The sequence below is a fragment of the Maylandia zebra genome, linkage group LG4, assembly GCF_041146795.1.
Source record: "Maylandia zebra isolate NMK-2024a linkage group LG4, Mzebra_GT3a, whole genome shotgun sequence".
Taxonomy (NCBI): domain Eukaryota; kingdom Metazoa; phylum Chordata; class Actinopteri; order Cichliformes; family Cichlidae; genus Maylandia; species Maylandia zebra.
Window position 1 is genome coordinate 33,812,793 of NC_135170.1, and position 24,317 is coordinate 33,837,109.

At 41.3% G+C, this 24,317-nt stretch overlaps 1 long non-coding RNA gene across 3 annotated transcripts in view; it reads left to right on the forward strand.

The window, feature by feature from the left end:
• Positions 1-292: 292 nt before the first annotated feature.
• LOC105941033 (noggin) overlaps positions 293-24,317 on the forward strand; it is a 70,556-nt gene continuing 46,531 nt past the window's right edge. Inside the window, exons 1-3 of one of the 3 annotated variants that reach the window (XR_013098419.1) lie at positions 293-359; positions 6,121-6,306; positions 15,848-16,077. This is a non-coding gene — a long non-coding RNA (noggin). Of the gene's footprint in view, positions 360-6,120; positions 6,307-15,847; positions 16,078-24,317 lie in introns of those variants that run through there. The other 2 variants (XR_013098418.1, XR_013098417.1) reach the window with 2 other exon arrangements.

Sequence of the window (24,317 nt, forward strand, 5' to 3'; positions counted from 1 at the left end):
CGAAAAATGAACTTCACAATAACAGCTACCGTTATAATCACACGCATGCGCACAGGTTTCCTGACCAGATGGAGGCCCTGCTGCTGATTGTGAATTTAAAAAAGGAAAAGTAGGCTATATCCGGTTCACCAGCGGCACTTTCATCAATTAATTGATGATGTAAAGTAATTAAATGCCACATAACCGGATTGAATGTGAATTTATTTTATGTCTTGGAAGCGTGCTAGCTGTTCCTTAAAAAAAAAAAAAATTATATATATATATATATATATACATATATATATATATACATATTGTCCAGTTAGCAGATCCGACTCTTCACTGCGAAGCCTCCGATTGTGCCATCTCAGCAGCTCCTGGTGAGTTTTTTTCACCCCCTTTTCTATATTTAACAACAGTTACAGAAGTAAAACTTAAACAGGAAACTACACTGTGTGTTAAAGCCTAATAGGGCGGCTAATACAGCTAACAGAAAGCTGTTGAAAACAGCTGGATTTTAGCTTTAGTTTGTCTCTAAATGAAGATGTCTAACAGGTGCGTGCTGCTAACAGACTGACTCTCTAATATGACTTCATATGTAAAGTGTATATGTAGCCTTAGCTTGAAGTGAGCGCCATGTGACTGTAGGTGTCAAACAGAAGTTCAACAACAACATCAACAAAACAAATGTTGTTTAAAGGAAACATTTAGCCTTTAACGCTGGTTTGAATCAAGAAAATAACAACAACACTACATAAACACAACTATCGAATCTAAATAGAGCAACATGTTTTATTCCTTTCTACAAACTAATGCACATGCATGTAAAGATACAGCAGATATGAGCTGAACAGGTTGGTGATTGTGCTTAAAGTTTAAACCAGATGTTTCTCGTATAAAAACAAATTAACAAAACATTTTGTTTCTGTTCTGGGAATTATGCTAACCGTACTGTGATAGGAAATGTGAGCAGAGCTATGGCTTTTCTCGTTTCTCATCCTGTGACGGAGTTTTCTCCACAACAAGTGGATCCTGGAAGCAGACGCCCAGGTCCTTAGAAGGTTTGTGTCTGACTGTCCTACAAACATGCACAGAAGCCTCTGAACCTGTCAGGCTGTCCATTGGGATCTTCGCAGGTGTCCAGCGTTGTCTAGTTGAGGAACGCTTGGAGTTGTGTGAATCTTGGGGTCGGGCCTCCCTAGATGTTGCTTGGCACAGATAGCACAGTGGTGTGCGGAGTGACAGGAAATGAAAAACAAACAAACAAAAGGTATCTGTCTCATGTCTTGAGCTGGAACAGGCATGTCAGCAGCTCTAAGCTCCAGTGTGTCATCTGTCATCTGAAGATGATTAATAGTAGCATGGTGCCAAGCAAGCCGAAGAGACCCTTGGAAGCCAAACGTGCTTTGTGAGACAGTCTTGGCCTGCTTTAAATGAATAAACCAGAGGAAGCAAGAGTTTGTCTGATGGTGTGTGTGATAAGGCGGTGGAGTCGAAATGTGTGCCTGTGGAGACAACATGTCAGCTGTCTGTCATTTACATGGGACCTTTGAGGGTGGCAGTGGAGTTTGTGGATTTTAATTTTGTTGACGTGTGGCCTCAATCGATATCGCTTGATCCTGAGAAACTGGCAGATACACTTCAAATGATGTGCTGTGTCCAGGTGTGCTAATTTGATGACAGCCATGCATTATTGCTTCATTATTTATTTATCTGCATAACAACATTTTAATTTAATGTATCAAAAACAATTATTTGCGAGCTATGAACTGAAGTCGGCACCGGTGCTGCTGAACAACTAGTGAAAGACAACTGAGACGAGAAATAAAAAACAAACAGAACTGGAAAGGTTTCAGTTGGGCCAGGGATGTCAACAGCTCTAAGCTCTAGTGCGTCATCTGTCATCCTAAGTTGGCTATTGCTAGCATGGTGCCAAGCAAGCTGAAGAGACACTTGGAATCCAAACATCGCTTCTGAGAAAGTCTTGGCCTGCTTTAAATGAATAACCAAAGGCAACATTGTGTCTGATAAGCCGGGGGAGGCAAGCTGACACTTCATGATGCCTCATTTTTGGGGGTAGACGTGTGCTTTAAAATGTGGGCTTGCCCTCTGCTGTGCACTGGGCCACAGCCGAGTCCATTAGAGCCTTTTGGGCTCTTTGACGTGCTCCACCTGCTGATGCTGGGCAGTTGTTGTGGAATGTCAGTGTGCTCACCTGCTACAAGAGGCTGTGAGGGGTCACTGCTGCCATTAGGAATGTGCTTATCTGCAGGTGGGGGATAAGACCTGGAGTTTCCCACAACACGGCTTGTAACAAGATGATAATGATATTCACGTCACCTGTTAGTGTTTTTACTGTCGCAGCCATATGTGCGTGTTTAAACATCTCATCGTAAAACTCTGAGCATTAATCTGCTGCTGTAACAACACCCACTCTTCTTAAGAGGCTTACTGTAGCGCAGGATTTTGGGACGGTGCCTAAACCAGAAAAACAGGCTCGTAGTAAAAGTGCTGACAGTTTGAACTGCATCAGAACAATTTATCAAACCCTTCCTCTTATTAGCTGTGTTGTTGTTGCTATGACTAACAAATAATTACAGACGTTGTTTTACACATTTGACCGTCGGTGCTTCACATGGCTCGTAAACCTTCATCTGATCTGCTTTAGTCTTGCTTAGATGTGTTTTTTGGGCACTCGAGTAAGTGCAGAGCAGGGTTTGAAGGGCGTCTGTTAACTAGAAAGAGTAGCATTAATCTCCATTTCAAGGAAACTTGCAAATTTATAATACACACACACCTAGGATGGCTCCTGGTTGAGGTGTTTCAGGCATGTCTTCCTGGGAGGAGTCCCTGGGGTAGACTCGCGACACACTGGAGAGATTGTCTCTCAGCTGTCTGGGTAATGCCTCTGCGTTCCCCAGAGAAGCTGAGGAAAGTGGTAGGGAAGAAGGAGGTCTACACTTCTCTGCTTAGGCTGATGCATCATAAACCTGGCTCCGGATAAGTGAAAGAAAGTGGATGGATTCAGGGATTTATGTCGATATAGGAAAATGTTATCTGTAGTTGGAGGTTTCAAGCAGCAGCATTTTGGAGTGCAACAGTAGTGACACAGATATAACCTAGGTCATGTTTTCCCTGGAAGTTTTAAGTGTAAAATAACTAATTAACTTTAATTTTAACTTTATAACTATTGCTAAAGTAGCTTAACCTTGGAACTTTTCAGGAACTGCACAAAATATTGTAAATTTCGGGTTGAGGTTATTTTTAACCAGCTGCTTAAATTCCTCTTTTTCCACCACGGAACCTCATCCGTCACTTCCATCCACATGGCGTGCATCTAATCCAGGGGTGAGCAACTCCAGGCCTCGAGGTCCGGTGTCCTACAGGTTTTAGATCTCACCCTGGGTCAACACACCTGAATGAAATGATGAGTTCATTAGCAGGCCTCTGGAGAACTTCAAGACATGCTGAGGAGGTCATTTAGCCATTCAAATCAACTGCGTTGGATCAAGGATACATCTAAAACCTGCAGGACACCGGCCCTCGAGGCCTGGAGTTGCCCACCCCTGATCCAGTGAGTGCTTCGACCCTCGGTGTAGTCATTTGTTCATTTCCAGAGTGCACGTCACCAGCTGGTAGCATCTACTAATATGTATTCTCAGCCTGGTCGTACTTGACGGTGCGTTTTTTGCGTAAAGTGGTGAAACAGGCTTGTTTCTATCATTAGCAGGAATAATTTTCTCCCATATTTCTCAAAGCACTGTGATGCGGTTTGGTCTGCATTCTCCACAAACAGGCTTATTAAGAGTTAACAAGAGATATTTTTATAACTGAATTATCTAACTCTTGTTTCCCAATAATCTCCCCAGTAATCTCTTACGTTGAATTGTAGTTTATAATTCGTGCTTAATCTGACAATGATGTAACACTGTGGTCGGTTTAGGCATTAAACACATGTCCAAAAGCTCAAAACAGTGATGGCAAATGGACAACGCAGCAAATATGAGCAGTTATTATTCCGTGTTTTTTGCTTCATGATGCACTAAAACTGATAAGAATCTAGTGTTGACTTTATGAGACATCTCCAGTTCCAGATCTAAGATTCATAGTCACCATGGACAAATAACAATACAGAATTTATTTCCATCTCCAGCATCAGTCATTGACGTATGCCGCCATATACACTGCAAACCCTCTTTGAGCTGCCTCAGATGACTGCTCAGTGGAAACGATGTATTACAAGGTCATTTCCTCGTTGACCCTATAATCCACCTGATTGGCCCTCCACCACAGAGTTAAAAGTGAAAGCAGACCAGGGACCTTTGTATCCCTCCCACCCCTGTCCTGTTTTCTTTCTTTTTTTTTTTTATTTCTCTGCTGATGTGGCGTGAAACTGAAGTGTTTGCCCAGATGTTTCCTGATGGAAGAAGATGGTCGTAGTTTCCTATGAGGTCACAGTGCTGCTGGTGGTGCAGTGACGGCTTTAATGGACTTTTCTGTTGTAGTCTCCCGTTTTCTTTTACTCTGTTTCTGGGATCTTGTTTTGATAGATGCTCCAATCAGATTTGTTTAAAAGAAGAAAAAAAAACCTTTGACTCTAACAGTCGGCTTTCTATGCTAGTCAGGTCAAGTGGCTTGATTGGCCACTGCAGTGGTGCAGTAATAATAATAATAATAATAATAGAGGCGACCGTGGCTCAGGGGGTTGGGAATCGCATCTGTAACCGGAAGGTCGCCGGTTCGATCCCAGGGCTCTCTGTCCTGGTCGTTGTGTCCTTGGGCAAGACACTTTACCCTACTTGCCTACTGGTCTTGGCCAGAGGGGCCGATGGCGCGATATGGCAGCCTCGCTTCTGTCAGTCTGCCCCAGGGCAGCTGTGGCTACAACTGTAGCTGCCTCCACCAGTGTATGAATGTGAGAGTGAATGAATAGTGGCATTGTAAAGCGCTTTGGGTGCCTTGAAAAGCGCTATATAAATCCAATCTATTATTATTATTATTATTATTATTATTATTATAAGACACACCTTGTCCCTGGCCACCTTGTCCCTGGCCACCTTGTCCCTGGCCACCTTGTCCCTGGCCACCTCCTCCAGCTCATCTAGGGAGACACAAGGCCCAAGCCAGCTGACGGATATCTCTGAAAGCTTTTCTTTCTCTCTGAGGAGTATCAGCTCTACTGAGTCACTCCCGATTGATCAAACTCCTCATCCTATCGCTAAGGAAGAGCCCACCCAGCTCTCGAAGGAAGCTCCTTGCCAGTTCTTCTACCTGCGATCTCATTCTTTCAGTCCCTATTCTGAGCTCGTTGCCATAGGGTGAGCGTAGGAATCTAGATCGCCTGGTAGATCGCCAGCTTGAGCTCAGCTTTCTTCTCCACAATAGACTGACACAGTGTCCACATTACTGCAGACATGACACCAACCTCCCACTTCATTCTCCCCTCACTCCTGAGCAAAACCCTGAGTTACTTAAGCTCCTCCACTTGGGGCAGTTCCAGTTAAGAAACGTGGACTTTCCATTCCCACTCCTTCACACCTGACTGCAAACTGGCCCAGTGCGAGCTGGAGGTTACCACCTGATTAAGCCAAAAGGACTAAATCATTTACAAAAAGCAGAGGCAAGGCCGCTGGTTTATAAGTAGAAATTCTCTCCATTAAAAATGATGAACATAACTGGAGGCAAAGGGCAGCCTTGGGAGTGTCAAACACCACCAGGAATTTATTTTTAAAGGTCCGACTGTATCGACAGGATAACCAAAACTGTGCTATGTGAAGATCCTCAAAGGTTTGAAGAGCCTAAATTAAATTCTGAAAGCTACTGTGAGTCGATGAAGGTGATCAGTTGATTCTTTAAAAAATGTCAAAATCTTAAAAAGTTGTTGCAAAGTAAAGATTAAAGATCAAAATAACAGAGACTCTGCCAAGAATCAACACTTTACACTAGAAATATCTCAGGTGCACAACAAAACTGCCTTGTTTAGTTTACTAAATATGGAATCTTATATTACGAAGGTCTCCTGGATTTTTATTTTTTTGCCTTGTATAGCCTGCAGTTGTACTTTGTAGCACATTGATGAAGCATTTCTTCTAAATAAATGTCATGCATTTTCTGCGCTTATTGCTTTTTCCTTCGTGTTAGATGAGCAAATCTGATTGAGGCTGGTTGCTGGATTGATGACGATCCTTGTGATGGATTTATTGAAGTGTAGATTTACAAGTTCTGAAAATAGAAAAATGCTGAGAAGAACTGCCGTCTTCCTCGTCTCTGTCAAGAGTCACTCTCTGCTCTGCCTGGTGGTTTCACACAAATCAAAAGCAACAAGAGGTGAGTCCAGTTCCACATTACTACCAGAGGTAGAGGCGTTACAGTAAAGTGATGTTACCCCTAGCTCTGATCTCGTTTGATGTGACGTGAAAGTTTAAAAGTTGTCAAGATGTCACCTGAAAATAGACGTTTGAAACTGGAAACATTAAGGAGATCGAGAAATCCACACATCACCAAAACTAAGTAGTCTTTATATGGTTTTTACATCAAAGTAGCTTCTTTGGAAATTGTTCCATATTGCAGGAGCCATAACTAAATGTATTGAATTTTGATGATCACTGGGTTTTCATTTGTTTGGTTGCTATGGTGATGTGTAACGGGAGTCACGTGGGTGCTAGCGGTGACATTAAGAGGGCGTTGTCAGTCTGTCATTCACTGGTTTTGATTTTGACAGAGAGGAGGGGTGGTAGCCGTAGTTTTTGTTGACCTCTGTAAACTCTCAAAGCACTTTAATAAACAAGCAAACAATTCCACCTCTCGCATTATTGCGTAAAGTTGACAGCGCGTCAGGCAAAGAGGCAGGCTCCATCCCCGGCCTCTAGCGACTGTGGAAGTCGCTACACGTATAGTGCAGGAAGGTCTATTTCAGGTTTGTTTCATACACGTTTTTAAATGATTTGTTCATATTGATGAATTTCTATGTTACATACTAAACCTGAATATTGTGGTTTTAGGTTTGGCACTTAGAGAACTGCTTGTTTTTATCAGTACTGAGTAGATTTGCATCAAATGGTCACTGTGTGCAGGTCTGTGCCATCTTTGATGTTTTTCCTCCATCTGCTGGTGAAATGTACACACTGACTGAAGTCTTGCCTCTGTGGCCTGATTCAAGCTGTTATTCCTGGTTTTTATCAGGCATAGGAGCAAACTGAAGGTACTACCCAGGCTTCATTGTGCACGAGTTACCTGGAATATCTGGGAATGTTAGCAAAATGAATGCAGTGTTTTACGCCCAAGAATCACAGATGCAAATACCAGCATGTCATTTTTTCCTACTAGTTTTGGGGGCTTTCCAGTATAACATATAACTACTAATATATAATGTAAGGTAGATGTTCATGCTGTTAACTGGTGTGATTCAGGTTAAATACACTAGCTACTATTACAAAGGTAAATGCTGTCTTTTAAATATTGGAATAGAAATAATGAAACATTTAAAAATGTTTAAATATCCAAGTAACTTCAGTTAGAAACAATCTTTAAAAAAAAAAGAAAAAAAAAAAAAGAATAAAGTCCTGTTTTATGACACGATGATGACTACCACACAACTGGCACTCAGAAAATGTCTAAACGGTGAAACACAGAACATTTAATTGCTCAGGTTTGTCAAATCCAAATGTTTATCTCTGATGCAGCTAATACAAGTTTATCGTTGCATAACTGTAACTTTAAAGCGCCTCCGAAGTACATTCTGTCGCGTCCGTCAGTCTAAGGTCTGTCAGAGCAGCATCATCGGGGCGAACGTTGACCTTCCTTTCAGTTTTTCATGTTGACGGTGAGATCCAGTTTCATCTCTTCGTTCGTTCGTTTGGGGAAAACGGTGGAGCAGTGACAAAAATCAGACGCTTAATGCAACATTTTATCCCCTGGAATGTCTTTGTTGAATAATATTCGGTCCTGGAGTCTTTCCACTGCCAGTCTCTCACAAATGGAAGACAAATATATTTCTTGGCTGGCCATTGTGTTTCAGAGTGAGGCTCTTTTGATTCGTAATATTCAGGGCTAATTAGCTTAAGAAAGTGATATAGTTTTTCTGCTGGACTGCTGCTGCCCGTTAACGTCGGCTCAGATTTCCCAGGTGCCTCGCTGTCTGCCAGAGGTAACAAAATAATGGCTGCGCTTGGAAGCCTGTTTTTCAATGTGTTTTTTTTTTCTTAGTGATTTTTAATAGCTTACTATTAGAGATATTACCCAAGGGATACCTTGATGCTTTTTGCTGTTGTTTCTTTTCTTTTTCTATGCTCTCCTGTGCAGATCAACTATATTTGTGTTGAAGGCTTTCTGCTCTATTATGCGTGCAGATTCATGAAACCACAGCTTGAGCACATTTACACCAGTTTCAGTGTCTAAATTTCCCAAAACGTCCTGTTTTTAGGCTGGTAATGTCTGGTATGCATGTATCGCTTTTTTGTGAAAGAATTTTTGTCTTTCGTTAAGTAAACGTGAACACGTAGCAAGTAAAAACAAAAAATAAGCAAGCGAAGAATCACAGAGAGCAGATTCAGAAGGCCGCAAGACGAAGAAGATTTTTCAGATGTTTGTTTCATGTCCTCATCCATCGTGATCTGGTTACTCAGAGTTCATAAGCCTTATTTCCTTTATTTCTATGTTTGCCAACTATCTTACTTGGCAGAAGGAAGCAAGTAAGCATCTTTTGCTTAGTCGGTGTAGTTTATTAGAAGGCGGGGAACGCCATTAGAAGCAAAAACCTGTTTGACAGCTGTTTGTTTGTTGATGGCTCTAGTGCAGTTTGACTATTTTGTAGTGCAACATCTCAAAGTACCAACATTTACATTCTGGCTGAAGGTAGTGAGTCATGTGTTCTTCTATCTCTGGTTTTTAATGACAGTTGAGGTCATGCTGCCACTTTTTGGTGGTCGGAGTGCATTACATACAATTGAGCTTGAAAAGGCAAAAAAAGTAACTCTATGAATCTTTGAAAATTCTAAAATTCACGACCGTTCCTTGTAGACAAAAGTAATCCCTATAAGGACGGGGATTACAAGAGGTTTACTAAACCCGAGTTTAACCCGTTTGGCCACTTGCTGTAGAATGTTTGTGTACTGGGATTAAAACGTTCAAACATGGCCTTATACTGGGGAGGTATGTGTTTGTATAGACGTGGAGAATATAAATCTGCGTAGTTCTTGTGGTTTTATTGATGACCGGTTCTGCATTGTTACAGGTATTTAAACCTGTCTACCATTTCTGCCTCTAAAGCAAAGAAAAAGTAACAAACTGTAGAGACGGTGTAGATACATGCTGTAATGAATGGCTGCTTTTACAAGAAGGAAAACCTCGGACGGGTATCGGTTGATAAGGTTCTCTTGTCGTACATTGTGCCCGAGGCCACGCAACTTGCATAACAGCTCCACTGCAGTGGATATTTGTAATTTTAGCACAGCTGTATTTCTCCTGCCACTTTTTCAGTTGAGTAAATCAAACCCTGAGCATTTCGAGGTAATTCTACCTCAGCGAATGATAATTTATCAAACTGTCCTGAGCTTAAGTGCATATTCAGATGACTGCGTTGCTATAAAAGACGGAGTTGTCCTGAGGGGGTGTAATTTAGACATGATCTATGTGTGCGTTTAGGAAAACCACTTGAAGGTCACGGAGTAAATGAGCAAAGAGCTGCATTACTGTAGCGATACCCAGCTGTTTACACTCGTGAAACATTTCAATTAATTTTGGTTGATTGAAGCACTTTAAGCTTAGCTTGTTTTCCCAAAGATTTGATATTTGCCTCAACAATTTTAACTCTTTAAAAACACCAGATAACAGCCGCATGCCTGCAGCGAAGCTTCGGCCATTTGGATACAAGTCTCGGGTATTTGTACGCTATGAATATAATGTAACATGTTTACAGTTTGTCCTCATCTGCATATAGTTTCTGGGTCATTACTACAAACTCCAAAACAAATGTTTTCTTTCTTTGACCTCATTCTGTCGTGTGTGTTTGAGGGGGTTTGGGTTTATTCTGAGGCTTTCATTGTTTTAATCACAAACTGTATATGAAAGGTGGTCGTGACACCATGACCCACTGGTTTTTGAATCCCAGTTGAAGCCTCTGAGCCTTTAGAATCTGTTGGAATCTTATTTTCTGTTTTTTACGGTTTTTGTATCCACATTTGAGCGAGAGGTCAGAGTGCGTGGTAGGTAACATTACTGCTACTGTTACCAAGCCTATTGAGGAATACACGGGCTGTGTAGGTGCATCACAGAGACGCTGTTATAGATGGTGGTATAATGGTCTAACTCGGCGGTCCCGAACCCCTGGGCCACGGACCGGTACCGGGCCGCGAGAGTTGAGGCTCGGGTGTGAAATTGATGGATTTCAGGGTTTTTATCGTTATTATTTTTTTTTTTTTGCATTAACTCTGTTACCCTGAGTCTTTTCCTGTGTGTTATGAATAAATCTTTTTTTTGGTAGCAGTACTCATTTTATTTAGTTGTATTTATCCACAACACCTTAAAGGCCGGTCCGTGAAAATCCAGACATAAACCGGTCTGTGGCGCAAAAAAGGTTTGGGACCGCTGGTCTAACTCACTCACTGAGGCCAGTTAGCGGAGATGGGTGGCTAGCAGACAGCTAATACTCAAGTCTGCAGCCACGGCCCTAATAATGTTTATCTTACTGTGGGTAAAAACTCAATTTTTATGGACAAGTATACAAAATTAGGGGTGTTTGATTGTATATCTGGACTGTGGATATTTTCTGTGATCATGTCTATCTCTGCTTTAAAGGTTAACATGGAGTCTATGGGGATCGATTCTTCTGTGGCTTCTAGTGGCCGTTAGAGGAACTGCAGTTTTAAGCACTTCTGCATTTGCATTGTCATTTTTTCCTGCTTGTGCTATCAGACAGCCGGATGAGGGTGATGATTTTAATTTGCCAGTAATGAATACGTTGGACCTGTTGGGCTCAAAATCCAACAGGAATGCAGAGGTTTGAGTGTAGCTCCGGATTTGTGATTTTTCACTCTTGAAATGTTGTTTAAAAGGAAAATTGAGATGCACAAAAATGGAGCGGTGGGGAAAAACTGTGCTGGTTTCAGGCGGTGTCAGGGCCTTTCTGTGTGGAGCTGGCTGCTTCTGTTTGCCCTTGTGTGGGTTTCCTCTGGGAGCTCCTGCCATCGTCGCCCATGTTAATGCTGCGTATGAGAACCCGGGACAATCTCGCGAGAGTTTAATTTCCTGGTTAAATAAAGGTTTTTAAAAATGTTGGTAACAAGTGCTAACTATTTAGTTTACCTGCACGTCATGTGCTTCTTGATAAAAGTCTGTTTGTTGTCACGAAAGAGGCCAAGCAGCAGTCACTGTTTGCGTTTGAGTGACGGGGAGATACACCCTGCGGTTCAGACCCCCCCCCCCCCAATTCAAATTTACTGTACACTCGGAGTGAATGCATTTCTAAATTTGAGAGACTTGTCTATACCAGTATGGATTTGATTGCGTAACATTAATGGCCGCACTGCATTTTTTTGTGCGTATTCATTAAAAATAATTGTCTTCTGCTCAGCAGACCACAGACTGGCACCTCCTCAGAGCTGCAGCTGCTCTCTCAGCCAGCACAAGCCATGCGTACTAAGGAGAGACTACCAGTGTTTACCTCTCCTTACAGCACAGACCAACGGTAGACGGAGGTGCTCTCTCTTTTCTTCTGTGGTTTCTGGCAGCCAACACCAGATTCCTTCATGTCTATCACTGCAATCAGCAGGCCAGACCTGCAGTCAGCCAAGCAGCTTGAAACAAAGCAGCAAGAACGGCTGAACATGAAGTAGGCGAAGCGTTTCTTTCTGGATACTGCGAGGAAGAATCTGTTTTCTCTCAGCTGTGTCAGTTTTCCACTCTTCATCAGAGGACTATTCTGTTTTGCGATAGTGCGTCATGCACCGCTTCCTCCTCAGAAGAGAGCTTAAATGTGTTTTAACACCACTTCTCCCTGACCTGCAGACAGACTTATCGTTCTCATTCTTGTAGAAACGTACGCCTCAAATTATGTCATTACCCCAAACTGTGTACGCGCCGATATGCTAAGCGTGTTATTTAAATAGCAGAAGATGTAAAGCATCCAGAAAATGAGGGTGTTGGTTAAAAATGCATGTAACGCAGAGACACTTTTACTGCAGAATGATAAATGGGATAATTTCTGTTGGTACCATCTAAGTGCTTTTCTTGGAATAGTGCATCACCTTCAGTGATTATTTGGTTTACACTAAATCTTACTAATACCACTCCAGAAACGACAGAGAAATGGGAGACCTGCAGTAACACGGTGGCTGCGGTTACGCGCACACATTTTATCATCCTGATTGAGGATTTTAGCTCAAGTGTTTACACGGGACGTGATTCAGTACGTGCATGTGTGACAGGGGCGAAAAGGAAGAATATGTCCTGGATCAGACTTGACTTTTGTCTGTCCAGCCCGGTAGTCGCTGCTATCATGTTGCTCTTAATTCCTTAAGCATTTATATTAAAGACAAAGTTTCCACAGAGGAGCAGTTCAGCTCAGAAGAGTCAGGATGGGATGGTTTACAAGTACAGTTTGTCTTCTGATCGGTTTATGAAAGCTTTAATTTGGTTCAGGCCTGTGGAAAAAGTAGTAGCTGTGACAGGTTTGAACCCTAGATGTACTTTAATAAAGATCATTGCGTCATTTTAAATAATTTCATATAATTCTGGTTAATTTGGCTGATATAATAGCTGATACAATATGTTATTGTTATGCAAGTATTTTAATGTTTGCTCGCTTTCTCAGTTTCTATTTAAAAAAACAAAACCTGCATACTACATGTTTCTCATCTCCCACCAAGAAAGGTCATTCACGCTCCGTCACAGGGCTTGCAAGTTTACTCTACTGTATTTTTCGGACCATAAAGCGCACCGGATTATAAGACTCATATATAAAATCGACACATAAAATCGATTCGAGGTCAGTAAGCACAACCAGAATTCATACATAAGGCGCACTGACGAGTTTTGAGAAAATTAAAGGATTTAATTGCGCCTTATAGTGCGGAAAATACGGTACATTCGTTTTGTGTATTTTTGGCTTTCAAGATGAGTTTTTATCGCTTTCAATAAAATATTTAGAGGTTAAGGGTTAGTCAGTATTCACAGTATTGGAGGCTTTTTCTCCAGAGTTGTGAATATTAGAAAGATACTGTCATACATGGCCCAGTCAGTCAGTTGACTTGGAGCAGCTCGTGCAGCCTCTCACAGGTTTCCAGCACACAAAAGCAACTTTTCTGGCTCTCCTTTTGTTTTCTTTTTCAATCCCGCCTGGAAAGCACCGATGGGCTCAGCTCTTTTGTTCGCGTCTGAGGAAATGGCCATCAGCAATCACATTAGAATCATTTGAACTGTTTTGAACATTTGGAAAGTTATTCAGATGCCTGGAAATGGGCAATTTAAAGGAAATTAACTAATAAATCACAATAAGAAATTCAATTGTCTGTAATAACTATAATAACTAAATATTGTACACCTTCCAGAGGGACACGAGTGTGACTTTGTCCATGACTTGGCATGAAATGTTAGCTAGTAATCAGAGATTTCGATGATTACAAATACCGAGGCAGGAAAACTGCAAACAGCTTTTTAGTTGGTCGTCACCCATCGTAACCTTTCTTTAAATCGCTCTTTCAGCCTCAGGTGTCACTTCAGTCTTTGACTGTGGGGTTTGTTTTTTTTTCTGCTGCATTTTACGCCGTAATTGTCAAATTAACCAAGAATGGCACCGCGCTTCGGTACGTACAGACACCAAAGAAGAAGCCCGATGATATGAATCTTTCTGTCTCCATTGCTATTTGGGTTTCACTAAGCCCTCACTTTCCTTTGAGCAGTGAAACGGGTTTAAGAGAAATGTTTGTTATTTCACACCAAGCGCACGGAGCCAGCAGTAAACCCGTCTGTGAACTTAAGTGCTCCTCTATAAACTTCTCGACAGCGCATTTTCTAGTAAAGAAAATGCTGCGTTAGTCAGAGATAGATTTGGGGGCAGGGGGTGCATTCTGGGACCAATAAATCCAAAATACACAAATGCCTCAAATGAGATGGCTCATTGTAGCCTGCAGACTGATTTACTCATTTCCAAAATCAAAGGCCAGTCACCCTCGTACGGTCCTGTTTTACAAACTCAGTGGGAGTCGCACAATGGCTGCGACAGTATTACTGTTATTATCATTCCGCTGTTGTTCACTCCACGCTATCAAGTCGCTGGTAATAGATATAATTCATGTGCTGCTGCAAGGGTGTTGTTGAAACCCCCCTTTTAATCTGTCTCTGTGTGTAAATAACCGTGTTTTATGCACAAAGCCAAGAAGGAACGGCAAAAGATTTAGCTGGTTTTCAGATTTGTTTTGAAAAATCTGTTGGAATGCATGAAAATGAGACTACAATTCCTTCCACCTTTCCTGACCTGATCTCTTATATATATGAGCTATTGCGACTGCATATCCCCTCCCTGCATTCCAGTAATGCACTTAGATATGATTGAAGCCTGCTCTTTGCAGACACGTGCCTGAAAAACTACCCCATTACAAACCCAGTTAACTGCAGTAATGCAGGCCGTGGCGGGAGCACATCTTGCAGTATCGTTAATGCCACTGCTCATTACGACTCTGCCCTTGAATCCACACATACAGAGATGGTTCGAAAGTGTTTAACGGCTGCAGCCATGGTTACAGAAATCCTGCTTCTTTCTCCTTTTCCTGGAAAAATGCATCTTAATCAACTGCACACTCGAGTTTGGTATTCATGTCAGTTAAAAAAAAAACAAAAAAACAAGATTTCATGTTGGCTCTGCAATGTACCGTAACCTTCTCCATCCACAAACAAAACAGAGTTAACAAAATGAGGCTTGTGTACATAAATTATTCAATCTACCTCAATTTAATCCGGTTATTTTGTTAGCGTGTTTTTGGAATCCGGAGATAGGCAGAGGTCCAGACTCTCAGGGTTTCCCGAGCTTGGCACGTATTTGTTCTGCCGCCGTTAACTTTGTGTTTGTAATTAGTTTAATTCTACAGTTATTAAGCCGTCTCACAAACACTGGAAGGAATTCAAGCTGCAGACTGATTCTCACAGAGCTCGACATGCAGCCTTGTCTGGATGAGTCTGGTGCCAGGGTTCTTAGGTGGGGATGACTCCACGTGTTGTCGTTTGTTTGAGCTCTGCAGCACCAAACTGTTAGCGGCGCTCGCAGTTAAAATAAAGATGTGCAGTGTGCACGGTTACTGTCGTGCTGAACTGTGCAAATATTGTGAGGAAAATGCTCGACACTGGAGAACATTTTTAGATGGTGTTACTTTTCCGGCTCTCAGATTCTCCCTCTTATGCTGGACTCGTATGCAGAAGTGCCCTTTTGCATAAGAGTTTCCACTGACCCAAGGTTAAAGTAATGTTACACAGTCTTTCAACAATTGTTGAATCTCTAGGAAAACTTAGATTTAAATCCGAGTTTTGCTGATTGGAGTTAAAAAGAGCGAGGTGAAGTGACCGGCTTTGTTTCACTTCATGCTGCAGCATTATTTTCCAGAACACACAGACATGTGATAAAGAGTTTTCACAGCACTCTATGCAGTCTTGTGAAAAACAAAGTACAATTTTACTTCTTCCACAGGGATTAAGAAGGTGAGTAGCTGCCAGGTGCTGCTAATTTGTGAACTGATAATGGAGACTGTAAACCACATCTATAAAAGCTGTGTTTTGGCTGTGTGCTGGTCTGGAACATTCAGGTGTGGGTTATGGCGTCTCCTACACACTAGGTGTCTCTGTTTTGGTTCTTGTGTTGCACTTTCTGTGTTTTGTTCTGCAGGAGCTGATTGGAGGAGTAACTGTAGCGTGAGCTACACCTGGGTCTAGTGAGCTCAGTCACAAAGGTGCCTCCTTTCTGCAGCTGACCTCACGTTGCTCAGTGTCCTGCTTCGGATAACAGCTTCCTGAAGTTTTACTTTCCACGCACTGCCACATGTCCATCAACACTTTGCATGAGTAACTCGCTGACAAACACGTTCTCTTTAATTATGTCCTGTAGAATAAATGATTAGTACCTCATGTAGTGCCCCTCAGTTTTATTGCAGCCTATGAGCTAGGTTGTGACAGGTTTAACAGCCACAATCGTCCCAGCAGATTCATCTGAGACTCTGCAGGCTTCAGACGGATCAAGAATGGCTTGTTTGGAAGGGAGAAAAGCCTCTTCTCTTTTTTAAATAAAGAGAAGATGGCACAGCTTAGGTTTGCAAAGCAGCATCTGAACAAGTGACAGAGGTTTTGGAACAATGTCCTTTGGAGAAATGACACCAAAGTGGAGACGTTTCAATGCCTCCATTTGAGAAAACCAAACACGGCAGCGTCTCAAAGCAACTGTCAGCACGGTGGTGGACCTGTGAGGATTTGGCTTGTTTGCAGCCACAGAACCTGGACACCGTGCAGTCATTGAGTCATAACATCAAATATGAGGCTAAAGCCAGGTCCAAACCAGGGCATGCATCAGGACAATGATCCCAAACACAGCAGCAAATCTAGAACTGATTGGTTCAAAAATAAAAGGATCCAGGTTCTGCAACAGCCCAGTCAAAGTCCAACTAAGTTTAAGTGGAATGGCAGGAACTCGAGCAGTGCATAAATGAATGTCTGCAAACCTCAGGGAACTGAAGTGATGTTGTAAAGAAAAACTGTCCTGAATTTGTCCACATTGGTGTAAAGAACTAACAAAGTCACACAAAAAGACAGAAAACTGTTTCTTCAAGTTGCTGCTGCTAAAGTTGGTTCTACAAGCTCTCATGCAAGACTCTGAGTCTTATGCAAACTCTCTTTTTCAAATGCATGGATATCTGCATTGAAATATATATGGAATCTGCTGGCAAGGGACACGATTGTTCATACCAGAAACTTTCTGCTCTGCATCCAGTCTCTGTTTTAGTGTTTTAGCTCTGAGCAAACTCTGGATGCATGCAGGTAAGCACAATATGGATTTGATTTACTGAAACACAATCCTGAAGAAAACTGCTATTTTCTTACAATTTAGTTTTTTGGGTTTTTTTTATCTTTCTTGCATAAAAGTCTGCATTCTTGCACAACTCCTGGCACACGGAACAAGAAGATTTAAACCAGATATCTGTGCAAGCTAGGCCCTGGGTCCACAGATTGCCACTACTGTAAATTTATTTTTAAAAAATGTTGCAGTATTCCTGCCAAGTTCGCACCTTCATGCAAAAACTCTTGTCAAATACAAGTAAACTTCAAATGACAGTAAAAGTGAGTTGGGCTTGTCATTTTTATGCCATTGTGTTGTATGAAGGTCCAGAAATGAAACTTCTAGAAACGAATAGTTATTTTCTTTTTTAAATCATTTGTTTGTTTTACTTGACAAGTCAGTTAATCAGTGAATTTCCACCTTGCTTGCTTGTCCGACCAACGGTCCAACTTTTAAGTTGGCAAATTAATCAGCAAATTGCGTCGGCAGTAAATCATTCAAAACATAAATGAGTCTTCTCAGGATCCCTTAATGACCTGCCGTTCGTCTGGATGAATTATGTAATGTCTGTTTTCCAAGAAGTGGGTATAAAAGTGTCAGTCAGGCAGTCAGAAACGGAGAGCGAATCATCTCGCGTGCTGATCTTTTGGGGTGAAATATCAAATTCAGTGTTTTTCCCTGCGTTTTGTTGTTTGTTTTTTGTTTGTTTTTTTTAATCCCAAATTGCTGATGACCTTCTTTCAAATGAGAAGTGATCTAACAGATAAGTACATCTTTGAAGTGACATAATTGCCTAAAGAATATATGACACTGTTTACACATGTTAGCGTATCATTTGAACTCCTTAAGTAGTTTACCTGCTGCCTGCTATGAGCCCTGGTCTGCATTCAAAGTGGACTGAGAAGAGCAGGTTTGCCCTTTGTACTCCCCAAAGCGTCCAGGGTGGACTGGTCTTTGTTTAGTCTGACCTCCGTCTTCATCCTCTGCTCCTAAAGCCTTTAGAGATGCCAATCTCAGAGCGTCTGAATGACCAGCAGCACATCAGTCACTGTCAGTTCTCCTGAGGTTAAGCTGTACTTCAGGTCATTGTCCAACATGGATAGACATCCTATATTGTTGAGTTATTTTTAAGTTAGGTAAAGTGGAGTTTAGACTTTCATTGGCCAGGGGCGTTTGCAGTATCAGGTCTTAAGATTTAAGCAGACAGACGTTTTTATCAGCTAAAAAAAGTAGCTGGAACGTAGCTCTGAGGACAAAAGCAGCAAAAGCAATTTCCAAAAGTATTTTTGAGCACTTTAGATAGTTTCTATTTTGTTTTGCTTGATGATGGGTGTCATCTGTCCCATGAATAGTGTGCACGTCTGTAGTAATTACCAGGTTATTACATAAGAGCTGGTGTGATTCCTAGACGAAAGATGGCCTTTCCCCAGTTTCCTTTGCAGCTGCCACATTGCACCTGCATGTTAAACTCAAGGGTGCAGAAGTTTTTGGGTCCTTTTCTAAAGACTGACAAGTTTGAATTTGATTAACTCTTACAGGCTGTTCACATGCAGCCCAGTCCCAGCCTACTTGTTCATGTTAAAGAACGAAAATTGTCACTTTTTCACCATTTGGCTTCTTATTTTGTCCAGAGGAAGTGAGGAGGCGTCACCACGACAACTAAGGAGCCAAAATTATTGAAAGATGTTGTATTTGAACCCAAACCATGTTTTTCCAAACCTATTCCAGTAGTTTTATTTTTTTATTAATGAGCGACATGTTTGTAATTAATGAAAAATAAAAAATGATACAAATGATGTGTGAACATCTCTGACATCTCTGACTCAAACTTGGGTCTCCGGCGTGAGCAGGTAATGATTTGCTCCAACACAAACTCCTCCAACCTGATGTGGACGGTTTTTTGCCTTTTTAAAGCGGCGTACAGAAGACTTATGATAGCTTTGTAGTTTATAATTGTTTTTTTTATTTTAATTTTGTTTTTGACTCTTTGCTTTGAGTTTAACTGAACATTGTATTTTATTTTTTGACAGTTTTAAGTTTCAGTTGTAATCTTTATTAATTATTATTGTATGGAGGGCTTTGTCAGAGGGAAGATTTGAGAGAATCGGGACAAGCGTTAGAATAAAAACACTGAATATTGTGAAAGCAGGGAACATGGGCAGTTTTTCAGCATACAGGGTTAATGCTGTGGAGCCACAATCTTTGTGATGCCTTAACCTCACGGGTGGCTGAAACCAAAAAGAAGCTGGTGAACTGGGATTAAAGGGGTAAAAATCAGTATTTCTTTTTTTAAAAAAATCTAAAGTAGTGCATTATGTAGTACACATGATTAATTTGCCGTGTTAAAGGATGCACAGTGGAAGTTGTATCTACAGTGCAGAGCAGACTCGCTGCCAAGCAGAATGGGAAGGACAATAAAAACAATCGGACTTCTCAGCTTTCACAGTCAGCCTCTCCCGTCTGTCCCGGCCCTGGCTGTTTGTTGCTGCAGAGGATTCTGTGAAACGGGTTACGATATTGAATAAATCAGCTGTGTCGGGGTACCGGATGTTAATCCGCTGTCTATCAAGCTGTGACTGTCATAACTTTGTCTACATTTTGTCTGCATTACTGCTTTTCTGCCGTTGCACAGTCCTGTGTACTGTAGGGCTTCTTTTAAGTCAGTGGAGGAAATAATGGGAGTTTGCACAAATCCAGTAAAGGTTTTGGACTTTGCATTTCACGCTTTCCCAACACTTTGTCCCATCAGACCACAGTCGTGCTCCTAAAAACACTGATATGATTGCTAAGATAATCTAAAAGAGCCCCCCCTAGATTTGATGCGCCAGTCGGTCGGCGTCTGGCTTCTTTTTCTGTCTTAGGGGTCGGTAGCTGTGCTTCGCCTCTGTCTACGGTATCATTTTTATTTCTTTAATCCTATTTTGAAAATGTGGATGTGGGTGGTCCGAGTTGATCTTTCTTTGTAGGAGCTTCTCGGTTGACTTTCAAGACTGCTCAGGTAATCCGAGTGTCTCCTAATTAATTGTTACAGCATGGCAAAAAGCAGTCACCCGTCTTTACTTGCAGACCTCAGTTGGCGTCAGACTGAAATTTAAAGGAGGGGGGGTTTCAGGGTCGGATACTGGGCCTCTGTCTCTGAGCCTCTATTTTCATACTTCAGTGTCTGGGAAGCTGATTTGGAGCAATAAATGTTCATAGACTGTATGATGGATTTTCATGACAGAGTTAAGAATCGGTCAGAGCAGCTGGACAGGCAGAGCAATGTTGGAATAAAGGTAAAAACAGATGGAGCTGATGGTGGAGGAGGGATGATATATTCTTCATAAAGGCGCATCATCGGTCATTTAAACGGCACAGTCTCTCCACCAGTTTTTATTGATATTAAACTTTCATCAACCCGTTTTGGTGAAATATCTGGATGAATTTAGAGAGCAAATGTGTCATTTATTGTTTCGTCATTATAGCGTTTTGATTTCTCATAACACCATAAAAAGAACCACTTCTAGAGCCGTTTTAAATATCACTGCCAACAAATCATTCAAAACAGCTTTTTATGGAAGCCCATAACTGACAAACTTTCCCTGACATTTATTGCATTATTCAGCCTGTTTACTTTATTCTGTCGCTTTCTATTTGGAGCAGTTTGTTAGCTGACACCGTAAAAATACACGTAATCAGATAAAATATCACAAGTTATGCACAATATCATGAATGATTTGTCATTCAAGCCCGCAAATTACACAGTCACCCACACTTTACCACAAGCATTTCAATAATAAGCCCTTTTTAAACTGGTGTGAGCGTTTTCGTGACACTGATTGAAAAGCGAATACAGGATTTTTCCTGTACAGAGAAAAGTTTGGCTTCACTCACAACGCTAACGGAAAATATGCAAAACCAAGGCGATAGTCATCATTAAGCGTTTCTGATTGCTAATCAGTTAAAATCAGACAACTCATTACCTTCACTGCATGTGTTCAATTTCTCCTATATACACTCAAAAAATTACTCTTGGCCGTCATAAACATGAAGTCATAGTTTTAAGAAAATGCAACAAAAACAAATAAAAACAAAGGTGTAGTTATTCACATAAATAATCTGTAAGTAAACCGGTCTAAAATACCAAGCAAGTAAATTTAATTTGACCAGATTTGTGTAACAAAATGTGACATTACTTAATAAAAACACCTCTTTATTATGAATGGTAACTTTGATACTACTTGGAGACCCAGTTCCACACCTGGAGACGTCAGCATGAAGTTTGCGTTCATTCATTTATTTATTCTAATGAAGCTAATCCACTGCATTTAAAAAAGGATTAGTAAAACTGCATGTTTGACAGCTTGTATAGTCTTTAAATGATGGATTTTAAAACTGAACAAAATATTTGTAAATGTGCTGGTGTTGGCATAATAGAGGATACATGATATTTTCTTTATTAAAAAAAATGGCCATATGCTTCAGAGATTTAATTCCTTTAAAATGACCCACGTTCTGTTGTAAATGATTCATCGTACCACGTCCAAGAATTGTAGGCTCACCGAGCACTGCGTAGGTATTTGAACAATGTAGTTTACTCGTCTACTTCTAAAAATAGTTTGTTTCGAGGGGGTGGTCGTAGATTTGTAGTCATAAAACACTCGAGTTAAATAATTTAACCATCACTAACTCGGTGAGGAATGTGCTGTCACTTGCCTCGTAAAAGTTCTTTTATCCTTTTAGACAGCAAAGGGTACAATTACAGGTCACGGATGCCTATATTTACACTGTGTTTAATTCTTTTGGGAAAGGGGGCTGACAGGAGGAGATAGATTTGAAAGCAGACACAATGCTGCTGCCTTTGTCTTCATAAAGGCATTTAAGCGCCGCTCCTGTTTTTCTTTAATAAAACACCAGCTTGAGTCACGGGCTCGTCCGGGATCTACCGTCCCCGTTGCCGAGACGAGCGGAAGATCTTAAGCTGGGTGTCTCTGCTGTGCACCCAGTGGGCTTAAACATATATCACACTGGCAGCGGGCTGTTTGCTTTCTAACCCCCCCTTCCTTCCCCGTTCCCTCAGCAGGTCCAGCCGAGGATCCCCTCTCCGTCTCTATCTCAGTGTATCCCTTCTAGTCAGGGGTACAACGTTGAGCTTTCACAGTGAAACGGCACCCATGCTGGCTGAGAATTTCTTTGATCTCCAAAGAGGCTGTACGTGACAGCAATACTAGGCAGCCCCCTCGTCACCAGGCTAATTACACGTACTTAAAATTAAACAAATAATAAAATGGGCAAATACCTGTTTCGTTTCTACAGTGGCACACATGGTCATCTGATAAGTATCCACTTAATGTTTTTATTGTAGTTGTTAGTACCAGGTGTCAGGCAGGGTTTTCCTGGGACCACCTTATCAACACTGAATCCAAAGGCATCAAAAAAAAAACCCAGAAATGCTCATTTAATGCCAAGTCGGAAGCAAAATGTAACCAAAATTTGTGTGCAGCCAACTGTCAGACCTCCACAGTTCACGAGGCCGGGGATAAGACGGGAAAGTATGCAGTGGTTCAGAAAGAGGGCCGGTATGGGCGTGAAGACTGTGAACTGTCCTACTGACCTCTGTGACTCCTTTGATCACTGGACCTTGGTGACGGCGCACCATTCCATGCCAAATTGCCATGTCACAACATAGCAGACCATCTATCAATCTAGATTTCCCTCAAAGAAACAACATTTATCAGCAGCTGATTTGAAATGCTGCGGGGAGGCGAGCTCCAGGGACCACTCTGAGCCACGCGAGTGCGTTTTATGTGATTTAATCTCAAACTGAAACTATTAGTTGATCATTGATCAAAGCAGTTTTGAAAACAGTCCATTTGATTTACAGTAGGGCTGCTCGATTATGGCAAAAATGATAATCACGATTATTTTCACTGAAATTGAGATCACGATTATTTGACGATATTTATTTAACCCTTTAAGACCTACCATAGAACCAAGTCCACCAGAGCTTATATTATTTTTATTTATTTTTTTTACATGCTGTAGTGCCATTTGTAGGAGCATTTCAAGTTGCTATACATCAATACAACTGTTATAGCCCATATTTTAATAATATGTATGCATTAAGTGCATAGTAATTACATAAATTGCAAAAAAGTGCAATAAACTACAAAAAAAATTGAAAATCGCTTTTGTTTTGTTTACATATATTTCTACTTGGAGAAGTTTAAGAGGCTTATCCCTCAAAACTTTAAATACAATAAAGTTGCAAAAAATAGTTTACAACAACAGGAAATTTATTTTGAGTGTCTTCATAGTTTTATTTTGGAGATACAGCAATTTTTATATACTGCAGGAAAAACAAAAAACAATCCTATGATGCAAATTTGCAAAGAAAACAGCATGTGCATCATTTCACTGTGGGAAGTGTTACGAACAGCTGATAGGAACGGCAAAGCGTGTTTCTGGAATATTATGTTTTTGTTCCTGCAAGCGCTTTTTATGCAATTTTTGCAAAGCTATATGTGGAACGAAACCGTGACCGAGGACAAGCTGATGGCATCAGATGTAAGTACAACTCCTCCGGTTTCATATGCAAAACAAATTATTGCGCTAGCTAACGCGGTTCAGGTTCTACAGGGATTTAAAAATAGTTACGCAAAACGGAGCGTGCTGCTCTGACCGGCTTTAAAGGGTTAACAATAACTTTAAAAAATAATATAAAATAGTGTGCAACACCACTGAAGTTTTTTTTTTTTTTTTTTTTAAACTCTTCAACCAACAGCAGTCACTCTCCTCTCCAAATAACTTCTGCTTAGCTTTCCGAGCTTCCCTCGGGTCCTCTTAATCAGCGGTCTCCAACCTTTTTTGCGCCACGGACCGGTTTATGCCCGACAATATTTTCACGGACCGGCCTTTAAGGTGTCGCGGATAAACGAGGGAGGGGCTAATAATCGGCTCAGTCATTTTTAATGATCGTTGAAAGCCCAGATCGTAATCGTGATTAAAATTCGATTAATTGAGCAGCCCTAATTTACAGTGACATTAACATTTTGGCAGATGGAACTGCTGAACTTCTCTCTGTAGCATTATAAGTGGTGAAAGAGACTCTGTGCAGTTCTGTGAACAACTAGATCATTTGCTTGAACAGTCTCGTGTTGTGTTGCAGGAATTTTGATCAACTCTTCTTAACAGCGTTTCTTAGGCACAGCTCTCTGAAGGTTCTGCCACAATCCGACTGACGTCTCCGTCTCTGGGCTTTTTCAATGCTTGGGGTCATTGTCCTGTTGCGTGACCCAGTTTGAGTCAAGCTTTATCTGTCTGACATTTG